This window comes from Haemaphysalis longicornis, unplaced genomic scaffold (genome assembly GCF_048455015.1).
Source record: "Haemaphysalis longicornis isolate Haplotype H1 unplaced genomic scaffold, Haemaphysalis longicornis Haplotype H1 scaffold_10, whole genome shotgun sequence".
NCBI classification, from domain to species: Eukaryota; Metazoa; Arthropoda; class Arachnida; order Ixodida; family Ixodidae; genus Haemaphysalis; species Haemaphysalis longicornis.
Window position 1 is genome coordinate 57078124 of NW_027526204.1, and position 11956 is coordinate 57090079.

The 11956-nt window shown below is 48.0% G+C and overlaps 1 pseudogene across 1 annotated transcript; it reads right to left on the reverse strand.

The window, feature by feature from the left end:
* Positions 1-660: 660 nt before the first annotated feature.
* LOC144158594 (uncharacterized) lies at positions 661-11359 on the reverse strand (annotated as a pseudogene). The gene is made up of 5 exons (XR_013320133.1): positions 10430-11359; positions 9559-9645; positions 9030-9231; positions 2703-3192; positions 661-1000 (listed from the first exon to the last, which is right to left on the reverse strand). The product of XR_013320133.1 is annotated as an uncharacterized LOC144158594 (transcript).
* Positions 11360-11956: the final 597 nt, after the last annotated feature.

Here is an 11956-nt window from a genome sequence, read left to right on the forward strand (position 1 = left end):
TGTGAGGTGGTGCTCCTACATGTCCATGTTTTCTTAGTGTTTGCCTGTCAAGCTGCATGTCGTGCCCGAGTGGAGACATAAGGGCAGACGCCCATTTCTACGTGCTGCACTAAAGATGAGTGGCTGGACTAGGTGTCCCTGCTGTTCCTACAAGAAATCGTGCAATGTGACTGGCAATATTATACAGGCGGTGTTGCTGAGGCCTACTGTGTGACTCACGTGCCTTTCTTACAGATGTTGGCACTGGCTTTTCTTTGCGAGTCACTGCTATATTGTGCAGAAAATTGGACCTACCAGCACGTGCCACCTGGTCAAGTTAGAATTATGCACCCTCCAGTGTCACGACATCAAAGTCAAGACACATACTTAAATTACATGTACTTCTGTCCCTCCAGGTGGTTCTTTCCCTTAACAATTTCAATTTATCGTCTTTTGCCCTTGAAGAAAATGGCTGACCAATAATGTTGCCCTTTGACCAAACTTTGCAGAAAATGTCTGCTTTGGTTGAAAGCTCAAAAAATAAGAAAATAATTTTGCACCATGCCCTCATGATTGTACTGGTCCTTTTCCCTGTGCATTGTTTTTATAATCTTTCCATTAGGTTCAACAACACATGCTTATTGACTTGTGACATAGATTTGACAAGCCTTTCAAAAAGAAAATGACAAGACATTGTCAGTGAAAGCACCACACGTGCATGTCACTTACGCTGAGTCCGCCGAAGCAAAATGGGTAGGTCTCCTTGAGGAGTGCGAATGAATGGCGTAGGCCTCGGCTCTCTGGGAGTTGTGGAGCAAGACAGCTATGGCGACTGCCCCAGCACTCGTTGCAGCCAGCAGAACTGTGACCGTGGCATGTGTCGCATCACAGGATGACGTCGAGTCAACAAAAATCAGTTCACGTGCTGCGTGGAGTTGCTGGGCCCGCCTCATAATTGGCGTGGCAACAAGGACTGCCCAGGAGGCGCCATCCTTGGTGCGGTTCAGCCGGACATCAATCCCTGCATAAAGATAAGAGTAGATGACGAGCAGGTAATAACACCGTGCAGTTTTGAATAATAAGCTTTATTCAGTTATAGGAGTCACCAAAAGCATGAATCCCTTGCCAAGGAGTCCTGCTACAGATACAGTAGACTAGGGGTTCTCAGGCATGTTGGTCCCAGGGAACCCTGTAAAGCTCCACTAAGTGCCAAGGAACACCCCCCCCCCCCTCACCAATTTATTGCGCTTGAATGTTGACTTTACACGACCACATAAGCTTGCTGCACCTACCTCCAAACAGGAGAAATCCGCATCGGGGTAATATAAGGCCGAGATTCAAGTGCAATAGTTTAACCACGCGGCCCGCTTTCGGAGTCTGGCTGGCTACAAGCTGCTGGCGGTATTTATTGCGCAGCTCGCACATTTGTGTTATGCACCGAGATGCGCTTACTGACAATTGGGCATGAGTAATGGAGGTTGCTTAGATCAACTGCACCTCGGGTTCGCCATCTAAGTTACTTGGCGAGCGCGGAACAAGGGAAAATTTATCGGTGGCTCACAGAACCCTGAGGAGGAGCCTGCGGAACCCACTTTGAGAAACCATGCTAGACCATGCAGCAATTAGAATCGGCCTAGAGGGACCTAGTGTACCCTTTGCCAATGCTATGGAGCAGACAGGGTTGCATAAGGACAGTTAGTACTCTCCCGCATCACTTTTGTCGATGTGATTAGTATGTAGAGCTATTTCTTAGTATGTACAGCTATTTCATATAAAGAAAGTGCATGTTTGTATCTCTCCCCCTCAGTCATTTGTTATTCTGGAGGCAGTAATGCAATGGCGGTTCAAATTATGCGCACATTAGCGAACAGGTTATGATTCAACACACTGACAAACAATATATCGTAATTACCCGATTCTAACGCGCCCCCGATTCTAACGCGCACCCGATTTTCTTGGTAAAAAAACCGAAAAACTTGAACCTCCGATTGTAACGCGCACGGAACTTTGTGCGCAAGAAAAACGAATGCGAGAGAAAAGGGCGATTTATTTCTCGAAGTAATCGCACTCATCTCACTCCTCGTTGCTCTCCACTGACCACAACATCTCGTCCTTGGTGCTGTCAAGCGCTTTCGCGATGCCACACTTCTGAACGAACGTTCAACCATGGTCGATGGGATCGTGGCCCACGCCTCGCACGCCCATCCTGCGAGCTTCTCCAGAGGCGCACGGTTCAGCCGACCGCTCGTTTTGAACGCATGAGAGCCGCTGCTGCCATTGCTGTTACCAAGCGCGCAAGTGGAACGATTTGACGATTTGTGTGAACGCCGATAGAAAAGCCTAGGCGTCTGTGCTTCCTGCGTCCGAAAACTCGTTGCTAAAAGCTTTGGCGCCATCTTGAGATGGCGATGGCGATGGGTGGGACGAAATTCCCGCTGTTTCGGTTTCGTACCCGATTAACGCTCATGCGATTTTTCCCCTATTTTTCCGGAAAAAAAGTGCGCGTTTGAATCGGGTAAGTACGGTAGTGGTAACATACCATGTTGCATTTGCAACGAAGTTCTCTAATCTCCTTGGCTGCGTTCTCACAGCCTGCCTATGGCTGCCATTAACACGAGCAGGAACTACTGTGTGCTATGCTGAGCAGAGTTGAACAAAACATTTTTTTTTTCCTCCAGTGCCACATTCCGTAGCTGTGGCACAAGTTAACAAAGCATGCTCACCTTGCTCTTCGTATGTTGGCATCTTCTCTGCCAGCTTGTCCAGGGGGTCCACATGCTTGCCAAAATTCTCCTGCCGCCAGAGTCTGTGCCAGTAGTAGACTGCGGCTGGCAGGGGGTTCACAGCCGCATTGGCCAGCAGGGTGAAGCCTCCCTCTTGCACAAGGAGCTTGCTCTCGTGGAGCCGGATGGCTTCCGCAGGGAACATGGCGTCATTGAAGCACCCCAGGAATGTCTCCTTGGTCGTGGTGGCGGGACACAGACGCCGCAGGGCATCGGCAGATGTGGTGCTATGGCTGTGGCCCTCTTGGTGCCACAACCTAATCACTGCAGGCAGGGGGCTCGGCCTTCGCAAGAAAGGATCATTCCTTTTTGTGTGTCTGTTCGTTTTTTTATTTTTATATCTATTTTAGCCGGGCAAGAGGCACCGCTGCTGCCAGATGGCTTCTTTCGTGCGTTCTGTTTGCACCGCCATGTTTTATGGAGCACCATCCTGAAAAGAAAAAAAAATGAAGAAAAGATTACAGCAGCATGTGTAACTGAGGAGGCATGTGGGGAAAATCATGCCTCCACTGCACCAGTGAAAAGCTTTTGGTAGCGTGTGTTCCTTGAGTGTCTGGGTCATTTCTGAGCTGCGTGCCCCTGTGCTTGAAACGTTGTTGTAGGAAAGGGAGCCATGGACTCGGTTACGCTCTGAGGCTCTCCTACATTTATTAAGGTGCGTAAGGCCCGGCCGGAACTTAGAGAGCGGCGTAGACATGCGACCGGCCCTGGAGCACAGTCCTGTTCATGATGAGGATAGTGGCGCTGCAAGCAGATGATGATGCACCACTACAAATTAAAGCAGTACTGACACCGCAGTATGACTTCTAAAAACCAATGCGGTGCACTTTATGAAGATGTCAAGATGCCTTCCTGCGGTGATGGGCATAGAAGTTGCTTGGAACAATTTAAAGCAGTATCATTGCCTCAGCTTTGAGCAGCCAGAAAACAGCTTGGGCCAGCTGTTCTGTGATATAAAACTAGCTTAGAGAGGCATTTTGCAAAAAACTTCCAGCTTGTCAGACTCAAAGCGGTCTGCCCCTTTCCCTCTCAGCAGCATGTATATTAGTCAAGAAGGAAACCATCAAGCACATTCACTGCAAAAATAGCCACACAGTCAACATTTCAGGGGGGCTTGTGGCATCTTTTGGTCCCTTCAGCCTTACCACCCCCACCTTTGGGCAGTTTCAGACTGCCTCAATTCAGAGAGACTAGTTTTTAATTGAAATAAAGGGGAAACAGGTATAGCTGGTCTCAAAAGGTGGCCTCTTCATTCCTTTGAAGCACACGACAAGGGATCAAAATAGTGACAAAGTCGCAAAGAAGTTAGGTGTGCATCCTGCTCCTGGGCTTTTAGCGGCCAAAGCAGAAACTGATACCATGAATGAAGCTGTAGAACATCAGTGGCAACACGTCTTAACTAATTAAATATAGTTTTATGGGTTAAGACGGACTCGTAAAATAGTGTCTACTCCTTTAAAATATCGAACAATTTTTACAAAACCTCTCGGCTTACTGACAATTTATAAAGTTCGCCTTTTGCAGAATAAAAAAAAATGCTCATCACGTTGTGTCTGGTGTAACCCCATTTAAAATCTTTTTTTTGCTTGCAGTGTCAGACATAAAATGTATTAATACGGTATAGGTTCGGGCGAAGTGGGTGTATCATGTCGATTACTTTCTTCATTGTAATCTTTTTGTGCAGTGAATGTTTATTATGAAATATGTGCTGTTAACAAGGGCTTTCCTGGTAGTTTACAAAAGGTATTATAAATGGGCCATGAAGACAAAAAGCAAGTTCTGTTCATTAAAACTACTGCTTTGTCGGAAAGTAACGCTAGTGCCACCTTTGCAGTTGAGATGTAAACGCTGAGGAAACAGTGGAGCTGGCGGTCTTCACTAGCTTTAACTTGGCTTTTCACAGGTATGCTTATCGTAACGGTCACTGATGCCGTCGAGTGCATGCCGCATCCCTCAGCTTGGAGAGCACCTGCATGTCGGATGTTATGTCGTCACTAGGCACAGCCAATCCTGATGCATGCCTCCCCCACCCGAACATCTGTGCCGTGACACGCATTCCCCGCACCTGCTTGTCAGCTCCTTTCCTCCACATCACTTCCCCTCACACTTGTTGGCTTAGTATTTTCCTCCTCTCCACTTTGCTGCACTAATTATTGTGAAACGCCAGGCAACGCCCGTGCTTGAACCCAAAGAAAATGCTAAGCGCCCGAAACGAACGTGATGATAGCGCGCAATCGGATAGAGAGAGAAAGACAAGACTTTTTTATTAAGCAAGGTTTGAGGGTGGCTGGTTCTTATTTCAGGTAACTGTGTGCCGTCACAGCTTGGCTTGCCCTCTTCACCATCAGTTGATCACAAGGTAGGGAGCTAGACAGCAGTATCTCCCACTGCTCCAATTTCATTGCACGAGGGACCCAGGTTTGAATCAGACGACGAAAAGCATTGAGGCTTGCACTCCCAACCCCTGCTCGCGGGCTCCTTGCCTCCTGGCCACTTTCCCTCACACTTCTGGCTCTAGCACTCTCCTTCGCTCCATTTCGCTGCGGCAAGTTTCGAACCTTACCAGGCACAGAGGGAACTCGAGCTTAAGCAGCTCCGCTGTTAAAAAAGACGAGGAAGTGGCGACTTCCCAGCAACTTTCTGACATGTCTCTACGACGTCGTGGAATCTTTGTGCGATCGGTGGGTAGCGACCACAGCCACTGGCAAGAAACATGACTGGCCGCTTGTAGTGGGTCGTGTTGTTCTGTTTGGTTGTATCATGTGAATGCTAATGTGCAGGTAACATGACTCATATTATGTCACTTTAGTGCGAAATTTGAAAGTTTTCCAATATTTCTCGCCTTTTTTATGTTAAAAAACATCTTTTATGGCTGGAATAGAGCTGTGTTACTAAAGGTCACTTTTTCAAATTCAATAAAGTTGAATTTTGTCGTCATGGCCGCTTTAAATGCCTTAAGAAATTTTGTCTTGTGTCCCTGGTCTACCACTTTCAGCCGACAATGTTGGGTAACAGGGCACAGATTGGTTTTTATAGTTCAGTAAACGACTGGAAACAAACAAAAAAAATAATCCAAGGAAGCTTGCACTCATGCACAAGACTGGGATGGCGAAGCTGTTTTAGGTAAGCATTACCGGGCACGTGGTTAAGTTTCAGTATTGTTGCTTATTTGCATAAATGTGGTGCTTGCAATTGTCGCCATGTGCATCGAACAGGTTTTTGTTGTGTTTGCGGCGAGTGGTGGATGAAAAGTCATTCTCAGCATCGTAGACTTTCATCAGCTCTTTGTCATCGACTCGAGTCAGCGGTTGGATCTGTAAGTCATCTCGGGAAGGACTGGGCACACTTGTAGCAATGTCTCTCATGATCCATAATGGCTTCTACAAAATGCGGTGGCCACAGTGGTCTCTCCCAAGCCGCATGTCTTTTAAACACTGCTACGTGCAAGGGCTCTTTTACAGTACTGAACTGGTGTGCACAACACGAGGACAAATGAACGAGGGATGTACGCTATGACGTGTCTGTCATTTCGAGCAAGTGTTGCCACAAATAGAATGAACACTGGAGATTTTTTTTTTTGGCCCTCTCTCTCAGCCAATCTCTCTCAGTGGGTATGCACTCTGGGAGTTTTTTGCAACATGGGAATTAAGGCCAGTAACTACAGCTTTGCAGTTAAAAAGTTGATTTGAACAGACTGGACTAGGAAAATGTTTATTTATATTTTGTTAGTCGTTGGGTGGCACACCACTTGGGTTCCTGTGCCACGTGCTGCAGCTCCCGATGGGGTCAGCACGGGCATTTACTACTGGTTCAGGGCTCCAACGGTTTCTACTGCTTTATGTGCCCGCTGGATCAGACCGATCTGGTCATCACAGCAGTCGCTGGCCAGCAGTGCCGCCCATTTCTCCGCATTAGGGTTTCCGATTTTGGGGACAGCCGTTGTGCTTTGGCATTCCCATGCAGTGTGGATTTTTCCTGATGGCCCAGTGGGAATATAGTGTAGGGTAAATTGTACTCAGCGTGTTTAAAGGAGCCATGAAGACAAAATACAAGCTGGGTTTATTAGAAAGACTGCTTAGTTCCAATAATAATGATACCAATATCATCGCAATCTTTGAACGAATAACGGAGATATGAAAGAAAACGTGTGAAGCAGTCGCGGCCCTCTGGCCAATTTCCCAAGCCAATTTTCTATGACGTCGCGGAACCTTGTTGGTGCGATTGGCGGCCGCCTAACTGAGCCGTCGTGACGACACATGACTGGACGTCTGTAATGGGGCCTCTAGTTCCATTTGACCGCATCACTTGAATACTAAAGTGCAGTTAACGCACTGAAAATTATGTTTTATTGTTGGCCCGCATGACATCATTCTTGCTCATAACACGTCAATGTGGCGCCAAATTTGAAAGTTTTTAAATACTTCTTGCTCTTTTTTTGGTTAAAAAACATCTTTCGGGGCTGTAATGGAGCTGAGTGAGATACTGAATCCTAGTTCTTTCAAATTAAATGTAATTGTATTTTCTCTTCATGGCTCCTTTAAGTTTCAGAACGTACTTGTCTGCGGCTGTCTCCAGTTGGTGGATTCTGCCCTCATGAGGGATTCGTATGGCACAGGGTATCTTTTCCTGATACCACGGTAATATGCTGCCCTGGGGAGTGGCATGGGTTCTTCAAGGTCCTAATCATCAGGTGCTTGGTTTGCAGTATATTCCCGAGTGTGCTGGGCCCCACAGGCTCCTGTGTTGTATCTTAGGTGGATGCTGAGGTTGTTGGGGTACACCGCCTTTAGTCTGGAAGAGTACAGCCTCACAAATTTTTAATAATATAGCAGGAGCGACAACTGATCGGCATGCCAGCACCTTATCACGGTGTTCACTGGCCAAACAGGCGAGAGTACGCGCATGCGCCTAAAACTATCTGTTGTGGGAGTGTCATCTGCTCCGCTGTTCTCCTCAAGACAACACACCCCTTGATTTTTCTTATCTTGCAAGGTCATTTCGGTACCGCAAAAAGTAGCTAAGCACCGTGGGGCACAAGTTTTGATTGTTATCAGATTTCTTATTCATCACATTATATTGCGAAGCAGCCTATGGCCATTCCAGCCATAACACTGGTCCTGTTCTACTTTCATTTATCTTTTCCATGACATTCCTCACGCTAGGAAGGGGAAAATGACCTGAAAAAAAAAAATCACACGCACATTTGATATGCCCATGTGCATCCAATAACCACGGTTTCTCATGAACAGTTATTCACATGCAGTGGCAGGGAGTGTACCACTCTCAAGGAGACAGCGTAGCAGACGGTACTCGTATAGCCAATAGCCCTATGCGCATGTGCGTACTCTTGCCTATTTCGCTGCTGATAAGGCGCTAACATGGCGATCGGTCGTCGCTCCCGCTATATTGTTAAAAATTTGGGAGGCTGTACACAAAGTGTGCGGTGGCTTACTCGTCTGGTCAGAAAGTGTCTACAAGTTTTTTTTGCAAATGGGAAATTAGTGTGAATGGCCCGTCCAGAAGTGTTCTGCTGCTTCTAAAGCGACAGCTAGCTCCTTGGCATCTGTCACGGTACGGTGACATAGCGAGCCACAGGAGCTAATATGGAGGTATGGGTGTATGACTACAGCTACCCTCCGTCCTTTCCTTGGATCTTGTCCATGAGCATCAAATGCAGAAGCTTGTGTGAAAATTTGCTTCGTGTAAATATTTGCTGTAAGACTAACAATATCAAATTAAAGGAACTAACAAACTTGCAGGTTACGGTGCTCTTACAAGTTTGGCAGTTCTCTTTGTTAAGGGGCTCTTATGTCATGAGAAGATGACACTAGGGCAGTGAGGAATAGCACTGAGCTAGTCTCCTCCTGCGAATGTATGTGCAGCCCTCCTCCGCCACATACACAAAGCTGTGTGTGGCACGTAGCTTTGCTTCAGTTCTTTGATGGCTGACAGGTGAATACATCTTTTTACCTTTAACCTTGGTTTGTGGCACTTGTCCTACCGCAATGTAACAACGTATAGCTTGGTTTTGAAGTGTGCACTAACGTGACAACACTGTTATTCTGACCCAATCACCCGCACATGTACTTTGTTTGTCATGGTGTTTTTGAGAGGAATGGGGTGGAACACATAATGTAGAGCTGCGGTGTTTTCAAGTTGGACGATTACCACAACACTCCTCAAGGAATGTAGGGCACCCATCTGCATGTGCACTATGGTCTTTCAAAGAAGCAGAATTGTGATCCCGCTAGTTATTACAATTCTCACTTTTGACACCTTGCTGTTGACTGCACAGACTCCACAATCCATGATGTGTTTGTCCGGAGGCCATACTCCACCCAGTGGCAAGCTGAGCCTTCATCTTGCAGGTTGGCACGCAAAACTTCGAGCTCACTGGATGAAGATGCGTCATCTCTGATGCACTCTGGTGGCTCCGCTGTGGACATTATGCCAGCAAATGGTGGCAAGCCTGCAAAAGAATGCAAGCATAACAGCTTTGAGGCACAGATATTTATTACAAAGCGCCCAACTATCAGTGATACCGGCAGGTAGAACTTTGTTTAAAATGTCTGCTCAAATGTGTATAGATAGGACAACACAAGGAACCACAGATAGCTCGCCCTGACGTCGGCATAGCTGCCATGTTTGTGATTCACAAGCACAGCGAGAGGCTGCACTTTTATTCAATGCTCTTATGTCTGCAAAGGCCCTACATTTTGTGTTGCTTGATGGCATTGACAAGTACTGCCAAAACAGGGACGCTCCATAAAAGAGCGCAGGAACCAGTCGCACACACCTCGTGCCAGCTGGGCCCCGAGGAACCACGTGCACTAGGTGCTCATCATCCGTAGGGCCTCTCTCTGCCCACCGATACGGACACCACCTGAAGGAGAGGAGTTCAAAAAAATGCATCCATCATGAAAAATGCAAGCATCACCTCACCAAAATACAAGTTACATGTAGATTCACGCCTATACAGTGCATGTTTGTCGAGCAGAAACATTGCACTGCTTGGATCGTTCAAAAGTGTAACAAATATCAAAACAAGGGCTTCCCTGCAGGTTTGCCATTATTTAGGCCAAGCATAAAGCTTCAATTGAACCACAGCGGCTCAAATTCAATTAAGAAAGGGGCCGGGAGGGTGGATTAAATGAGATGAAGTGGTTTCATGTATTGAAAAATTTAAGTCTGCTTGGCAGGATGCCCGACTTGCAACGTCGGAAGCTGTGCTGAAAGTGACTTCCAGGGTAGTCACGTTGGCATCATAGCTAACAAAATTAGAGAATCCTCTTAATGAGTTTTCTTAGTGCTTAAAATTAGCCGGCTTGTAAAACTCGATGCACTTTTTTTTTTTAATTAAGACACTGGCACTGCACAGCTCCAGTTTGCGAGTGCGTGTACAGAAAACTGCAGAACAAGCTGAGATCGCATTTCAGCTTAATAGTCCGTTCGCGCTGACTCGAGATCATCTTCGTAACCAGGCGCAAAGAAACCAGTGTTTTACGCGCCGTGCAATATCTGATCTACATTACAGACATCCACACTACGCTGCCCTCTTCCGTGCGCGCAAGAACGAGGGAAATTTCACGAAAACAATTCATCAGCACACTGTGATTAAAACAGTTCAGCAGCAAGCCAAAATGGCAGTGTGAGGTGAGCGCACTCACCCTTCGTTGCAGCACTGGGCGCTACTCCGACGGTGGCTCTACGGCTCTACTCCGATGACGACTTCCCCAGACGTAACTAGCGGCGATCGCACCTCGATACTCGAACGCTCACGTGCGGTCTACATCGCGCGCTCAAGCTCAAAGATGCCGTCGCTCGGCGCTCCACCGCTTCCGCGAAGTAGTAGAAATATCGCAGCGGCAGGTTCGCTCCCCGAATAGTCACTTTCACTTAGTTCCGGAATCGGGCAGCCGCGGCCGCTCCAACGTCCCTGACGCCGAGGGTACCTGCCGGCGTTGCTGTGTGACGTTTCGGCGTCGCTCCTCTGAAACCAGCCAATCCTGTGTCGGTATGGTTGCTATGCGCTGGGCTCCCTGCATTTTAGAAATAAGCGCCCCGCTTGCTTAACACGCTAGCTACGTACGTGACGGAACGGACGGACTGCTAAAACTCTCTAATACTGCAAGCGATGTAGCCATAACTCCCTTATTTAAGTCACACAAAGCATATCCCCGATAAAAGCCAAACAAAGCCACGAATGAACGAGCGCTTTCGAACAGAAATAGCTTGCAATTTGTCCCAAGGCAACCAATTAGCACAGGTTAAAAAGAAATTGTTTGTTTTCTGCTGAAAGGAATGACCCCAAACCACGAGACGGACAGGAAACCCGGACGCTGCTGCCCGCTTTCAGATGCTTTCTCACGCTGCGTCGACGCCGATATCTGGCGAGCGTAGACTTCGGCGTCGCTCGCGCGTCAGCTCGCGTCGCCATGCATTTTCAGCGACGCGCGCTGATGCGCGTCGACGTCTGCGCGTGAAAACGCCGATTGTACGCAGCAGTCGTTCTTGCCAGTTGGGCCACCAGTAGGAGCGCTCTCACGGGGAGTTTTGAGCCGGACGGCGAGCGTACGAAGCATCTTCACACTCACAGTCCCGGATACGCCGACCTCCTCTGCGATCCGCGCACGCCCGACGACGGAAGAGTTGAGGCCGCGGAGTGGCCGTCATGGGCAACGTTACTAGAATCATGGGAAGAACAACGCAAGTTCACGAACCGCTCGACGCGTGCGCGAGAGTCCGACACGGACCGCTGGGCTCAGCAACGACGAACACTAGCTGCGAAGGCCCACACGGAAGATGCTTGAGCTAAGGAGATCCCCGGCCGTCTTGGCAGGCACACACAACGCAAACAACTCCCTGAACACGCGCTGCATGAGGTACCTGAGCGGCGCCCGACACAACAAAGCGATTTCACATTTAACAGCAGTGTATGACTAAATTCTGGTTGTCACAGAGCCCCCTACGGATCTTTAGTCGGGCGCGGAAGTGCCGTACGGAACCATCGGCGCTGCCAGCGGATGTTCAGGTACGATCCGACGGTTCTTTAGTTACACGCTTATAGAGCCGTCCTCACGTGCATTTTTGCCATGGAGGATTTTTGCGCTTGCAGCGCTATGTATCCTAAACGGCACTCCTTGCACAGAAGTACAATCAGTACTAGATTCGGACAGCTCACTAGACTACGGTCG